At 35.4% G+C, this 6,894-nt stretch overlaps 1 long non-coding RNA gene across 5 annotated transcripts; it reads left to right on the top strand.

The window, feature by feature from the left end:
• The first annotated feature begins 483 nt into the window (after positions 1-483).
• On the top strand, positions 484-4,359 carry LOC150030828 (uncharacterized). Of its 5 annotated transcripts, none has more exons than XR_016526480.1 (5): positions 502-1,976; positions 2,067-2,267; positions 2,483-2,588; positions 2,753-3,985; positions 4,118-4,359. It is a non-coding gene; the product is annotated as an uncharacterized LOC150030828 (long non-coding RNA). The 5 variants fall into 5 exon arrangements; XR_016526479.1 differs by having other exon boundaries at positions 4,104-4,359; XR_016526476.1 differs by lacking the exon at positions 4,118-4,359 and having other exon boundaries at positions 484-1,953; positions 2,753-4,107.
• Positions 4,360-6,894: the final 2,535 nt, after the last annotated feature.

Below are 6,894 nucleotides of genomic sequence, written 5' to 3'. Positions count from 1 at the left end.
CCAAAGCAACAAGATAAATCGACCTATTTGAGCTCGGACTTAGGATATGCCATTCCACCAACAAAGTTGCTTGCCAGGATATTGAAGAAAGAAAGCAAAAGCTAAAAGAAAATGCAACTCAAAACATTTTGTTCATGTGCAAGTTTTTTCCAGACTTGAAGAACCATTTTACAAAATTCAGCTCAACCACATAACTGCGCATCTACAGTATGGTTATAGGTTTCAATTCGATATTCTACCCCCAAAAGATATACCCAGATGACTTTTCATCTACCCGACTTCTTAGCTCAACTCTAAGTTTCTAAATTCTGATTAGTCAATCCCGTAAACAAGATAAGATCACTTATCCAAAGATTTTAATCGACTTCTTTTCCAATAAATTAACAAAAGCTGCCCTGAATGACTAAAATTTTGCAATGGCATATCAACTCTTAAGTTTCTATCAAAGGTCCTCTGCTTTCGTCAAACTAAGATCTCCAACTTAACACTGTGGAGCTAATAATTAGTTATCTGTCCTCAGAGGGCACTTCCATCAAGCCAAACCAACTATTGGTTGAAGAAAATATAGTGGATTATGTATTTGAGATATTACGATTTTCAGGTGAGCAATCGTAGTCCTGAAAATTCTGAACAAGCATAATCTGTCAGGGATAAAGATATCTAGCTATTTTTTTTAGATCGAAAGGACACAGATGTACAACCTATGAAACAAATCCTAATCGTAGTCTTGAAAATTCTTGAACAAGCATAATCTGTCAGAGATAAAGACATCTAGCGATTTTTTTTAGAACTCAAGGACACATATGTACAACCTATAAAATAGTTCCTGTTCAAGTAAGGTCGTAGATATCTAGCTATTTTTGTGTTGGTAAATACATGAAAACTAGTCAAGGTCATAGATATCTAGCTATTTTTGTGCTGTTAAATACATGAAAACTACACATTCTTTTTTCAAAATAGAACATATGCCAGAAACTTCGAATTCTAGGATAATGAAATGAGTTGCACATTGCTGAAGGTAAGGATCCCTTAACAAGGGCTTGCGTCTTCAGGCCCTTGATCTTCTTTCAAGAGCTGAATTGCCCTTCAATCAAAGGCTTGCGGTCGGATTTGCAACACTAATTCTAGTGTTGGGTCATGTTGCTGAAGTTCCTTTCCATCCAATTCACAGCCAAACACTTGGTCTCATTTTGAAATGCATTTCTCAGTGTCCTGGAGTAGTGGTTGTATCTCTCGTATTGAAGAACTAGTTCTTATTTTGACGAGTATGCTCCGTAAGAATGTGACTGGGGAGATGGGCATACATCCAGACACATTTGCAACAACCCGTGCAATCCTGGTCACGATTATGAAGTCTCCATCTCATAGGGTGCCACATCTAGCAACATCAATTCAAGAAGTATTAGAACATGTAGTTTTATTTCGTCTTAGTACATTCGAAACACAACCAGGTCAACTTTTACATTCTTTATACCTTCTCAAGGAGTTCTATATATATAGTCAAGTCAATACTGTCATGGACAACTCTATCACCAAAGAAATGAAAAATTGTGCTCTTGATGTATGTACAACACACTACCTTGGCTTTTAGCAACTATCAATGTAACTGAAGAGGAACTTGTTTTGGGGGTATTTGAAACTTTTCATTCGATTTTGCTCCAAAATCCTGACATCAGGACCATAGATTTTGCAAACACACTTCTATCTGCTTGTTGTTTGAGTTTCTCTTTTAGATGTCTAGGCTCATTTCTATATGAAAAGATGAAATGGAGAGTGTATCTAATGCTCAGTTCTCCGGTGGATGTCATCTTTGGAAATGATTTCACTGGCATTAGAGAACTTGTATCATTTTTTCCATCTGATCCAGTTGATTTACTGTTTCTACTTGGACAGGAAAGCTCCAATGACTCAGATCTTTCTTCTTGTTAGTCTGCTGTTTTGTTGTTACTATATGTAAGTTCATTACATGATGATAGGTAACACACTTTTGTTTCTTCTTTCTTGTATCCTCTTTTTGGTATATATCTGTTGTCTATGTACTCACCACATGAATACCTCTTTGCCAGACTTGTTGATGAGAAGATGGTTTAGCATGTTCCAGTATATTCTTGTCAGCAAAAGTGGCTTACTATGTGGATACCATGACCCATTTATGGTCACACAAATGGTGAATATATATGGGTTTTGTAGGTCTGTTGCTGATGCTAGTTGCCACACTTCCTACAGTTCAGAAGTCGAAAGAATATTGTTCTAATTGGTGACTGAAAGTGAGTGGGATATGCATTCTTCAAGGATTCATAGACCATCATTAATATGGTTGTTTAAGCAAGAGAAAATCAAAAATCCATTATGTTATCAGGTTTTGAAAATATGCCAAATCCATTATGAACTTTTCCTATTTTACTTAAACGCTCCTGTTTTTTTTTTTGTGTGCAAGACTCTGTTATCTATATTCCCCTTCTTTCTATTGTTTTCAAATTAGGAGTAAGAATATGAAGACCCGAGTGATTGGTTGCCCAAAAACTATTGATGGTGATCTCAAATCCAAAGAGGTCCCCACAAGTTTTGGATTTGATTCTGCTTGCAAGGTACTCATTTCTCTTTGTAACTGCTTTAGAATTCATATTTCGTTTGGACTCAACTTTGGTGACTGTTGCAAAGTTGAAGTAGTTTCTTCAAGAATTCAAGGAAAAAATGGAATGTCGCATTCATGAGATGAGACGTTTAATAGGCTCTTCTGATGTTTATGCAGATATATTCAGAAATGATTGGTAATGTGATGGTTGATGCTCGATCTACAGGAAAATATTACCACTGCAAGCATTTTACTTAATGAAATTGAAACTAAAAATAGTTCTGATGTGCTGACATGTTCATAATAACTGAAATATTGACATTACCAGTATTTCAAGTTCAGATATGTCCACTTTTTTAAAAATATATATTTATAAATAAGTAGATAATATCAATAATAAAGCCCATCTTGTTGCCTCATCTGTAAAAAACAGAGCACTTCACGGCTACTCAATTTTATTAACCTAATGTGAGATTGTACTTTTTTATTGTTGTGATGTTGATACCTTTTTTTTCTCACTCAAGTTTCAAGTTTATTATCATATTGCATTAACAGTGTACATATATCCACAGTTGGACGACTTATGGGTCGTGCTGCTTCTCACATCACACTAGAGTGTGCTTTGCAAACTCATCCAAATATTATTATTATTGGAGAAAAGGTAGCTGCTTTATTTAAACTACTTAAGATAGAAACCTTTGTCAAGGAGGACATTTATCTCCACATGCTTTACCAGATAGAAATCTTTGTCAAGAAGGGCATTTACCTCCACATGCAACCCTAGGGTTGTTTATTCCCTTTGAGAACTAGATTTTGTCTCAGTAATAACTAATAATCTCTGCAACAGATACTCTCATGTAAACATGAAAATTGAAATTGTTGAGTCAGTTAATATATCCTGTTTCAGAATTTCATCTTCTTGCATTTTTACATAGAATGGTAAATATCAAACAAAACTTAGGGTAAAGATAAAAATTTGTGATAAACAAAAGATTCATGGAATTAGGTTGAAACTTTTAATATGGTGTAATGGAACTAAGGATTGACATCCCATATCATATTCAATTGCCTAAGTGATATCGGATGCCTTTTTTTGTCAGCTTTGAAAAATTTGTTCTCTACCACCTAGTTGTAGTTGACTCATAGAGATTTATTGGTTTTGAATGTATGCAGGCGACAAAATTTCCAGACAAAAAATAATTTGTTTTGAATGTTGACTCATATATTAATAGAGCTTTAGTTTATAGGGTACATCGAATTTACAATGTGTTTTGCAGGTTGCGGCTAAGAAGCTTACCTTGAAAAACGTTACAGACTACATTATCGATGTAATTAGTAAATGTTTTGAACTTGGTTATTAATTATGGTGTTGTACTTATTCCCGAGGGTTTGATTGACTTCATTCCGGAGGTATTTCTTTTGTTATTGTAACTAATTGTGTTTATTTCTTTTGGTTGTATGCTCACTATCCACTAAACCCAAGATTCTTGGGATCAATATGTCATTCTTGAACTGATATCATATATAGCTCACTTTCTACAGGTGCAACAACTTATTTCGGAACTCAATGAAATTCTTGCCCATGATATTATAGATGAGGATAGGTTATAGAAAAAGAAATATTATAGATGAGGATAGGTTATGGAAAAAGAAACTTACTACTCAATCTCATCACCTTTTTGAATTTTTTCCACAAGCAATCCAAGAACAATTGTTGCTTGAAAGAGATCCACACGGAAATGTCCAGGTAATTGTTTTTTCTTTTTGTTTTATACATGTCTTTCCATGTAACTGAGTTGAAAAAGAGAAGGCAAGAAGGCATATAATGGGTGGCCAATTCAAGTGGCAGTCACATTTCTTTCGGTACTTATTCTATTCGTGCTTGAACTTTTGCTGTTTTACTTATACGCTCCTGTTTAATAATTTAGTGATAACACATTATTTAGCACTTGGGTAGTAGGCAAGTCAGTTGAGATCTGAAAAACATGCATGTTGGTAAATGCATTAAGATCTTTTAAATTCATTTTTCTTGGGCTGTAAAAATCCATTCTTGATGATTCTTGATAATTCTTTAATTCATCTAACTCCCAATCTTTACGTTGATATCTTGAAACATGGGTTTGATGGATCTTTGGACCTTTTTCGATATTGTTGCCTTCTTATCCCACCCCAAATTGCCTTAGAAACATCATTGGAGTCACTAGAATCACTAGAATTAAATTTCCAATGTGGATAATGATAGGTGCTTTGAGAAAATCGAGCATGGACAAAATTAGTATGTTGGAATTCTTCTTTTGAACCACTTGAGTCAGAATTCCAACTTTGTTTGTGGAAGTAAATTTTATTTTCTTGCCTATACCAACTGCTGATTTTTTTTTTCTTGGACGTCTTCTTTGATCGATAATAGTCAATTCTTGCAAAATCTTCGGTTTCTTCTTTCTTTCTTGGAATTTCAAGGGTTCCCCCTAATTAGATGTTAGTTGTTCGACAATGAGGACAACTCACAAAGCTTCCTCTTGTGATCGACGTCACTAAGAGTTTCTTGGAGTTCCACTGGCGGCAGTCAATATTGGCCCACGGATGCTCTGGTACCAAATTGATGTCTCCTAAAGGAGATAAAAGGAGAATTCTCTCCAAGAATCAAGATTATGAATATTTTATTAGAATGAATAAAGTGTTTGATACAAGAGGGGAAGGTTCCTATTTGATGAAACAAAGAGAAGAGAAGAACACAACATTTTACGTGGAAAATCCTAGAACAGGGAGAAAAAACCACGATACAATCACTCTTTTTATTATTATTTTCTATGTTTCATACAGAACAGGGCACAAATATAAATAGAGATGTAGGAAACCCTAATACAGACTAGGGCAAGATGAAACTACTAAAATGCCCTTAGGGTTCAAAAGTAAAGTCCTTTTTTATTTTCAACACTCTCTCTCAAATTGGGGCATAGATGTTAATAAGACCTAACTTGCTGACACAAAAATCAAAACTCTGTCTGTTAAGTCCTTTTGTCTATGAAGATGTCTGTGACCTGTTGACCGAAAGAGATGTATTGAATGTAGATACTGTCATTGTCCAATCTTTCTTTGATGAAGTGTCTATCGATTTCAACGTGTTTGGTTCTATCATCTTGAACCAGATTATTTGCTATACTTATTGCAGTTTTGTTGTCACAGTAGAGCTTCATCAGATGATCACAATCCCGACACAGGTTTGACAAAACTTTCTTTAACCAGATTTCTTCACATATTCCCAGACTTATAGCCATGTATTCTGCTTCAACACTGCTTCTAACAACCACCATTTGTTTCTTACTTCTCCAAGTGACAAGATTTCCCCACAAAAAGGTACAGTACCCAAATGTGACTTTTTGTCTACAATAGAGCCTGTCCAGTCAGTGTCAGTATAAGTGAGATACCTCGTTTGTCAGTTTTCTTGAACATCTAACCCTTACTGGGAGTAGTTTGTAAATATCTTAGGATGCGTTCAACAACCTTCATATGCTCTTCATAGTGCTTGCATAAACTGGCTTACCACACTGACGACGTAGGATATGTCTGGTCTAGTATGGGATAGGTAAATTAGTTTCCCTACTAAACATTTGATATCTTTCTTTATTAACAGGAAAGTTAATAGAGTCGCCAAGCTTGGTATTGACTTCTACGGGGTTATCAACTTTGCATCCAGTTATACTTGTTTCTTTTATCAAGTCAAGTGTATATTTCTGTTGAGAGACTGAAAGTCCCTCTTTTAATCGTGCTACTTTCGTCCCAAGAAAGTACTTGAATCTTCCGAGGTCTTTAATCTCAAACTCCTTAGCCATTTTCTTTTTCAGTCTATCAATCTCTGTAGTATCATCGGGATAACACAATATCATCCACGTATACAATGAGAACGACACTCTTTCCTGACACTGACCTTTTTGTAAGCAGAGTGTGATCAGAGTGTCCCTGAGTATAACCTTGAGATTTAACGAAGGTAGTAAACCTGTCGAACCACGCTCTTGGAGACTATTTTAATCTGTATAATGACTTTCTTAGCTTACACCCTTCGTGATCAAACTGAGCTTCAAAACCTGGAGGACTCATGTAGACTTCCTCTTTTAACTCACCATTGAGAAATACATTTTTCACATCTAGATGATGGAAGGGCCAGTCTTTGTTCACAACTATGTCGAACTGTGTTTAGTTTTGCAACCAGAGAAAAAGTCTTAGAGTAGTCTATTCCAAAGGTCTGAGTAAATCCTTTAGCAACTAGCCTGACCTTATAACTGTCAAGCGTCCCATCAGACTTGTACTTTATGGTGAACCCC

The sequence above is a fragment of the Benincasa hispida genome, unplaced genomic scaffold (genome assembly GCF_027475165.1).
Source record: "Benincasa hispida cultivar pf3 unplaced genomic scaffold, pf3_genome.v1.1 HicScf1619, whole genome shotgun sequence".
Classification (NCBI taxonomy): domain Eukaryota; kingdom Viridiplantae; phylum Streptophyta; class Magnoliopsida; order Cucurbitales; family Cucurbitaceae; genus Benincasa; species Benincasa hispida.
The sequence above is the reverse complement of the archived record's forward strand: the minus strand, read 5'-3'. Positions and strand labels throughout refer to the sequence as shown.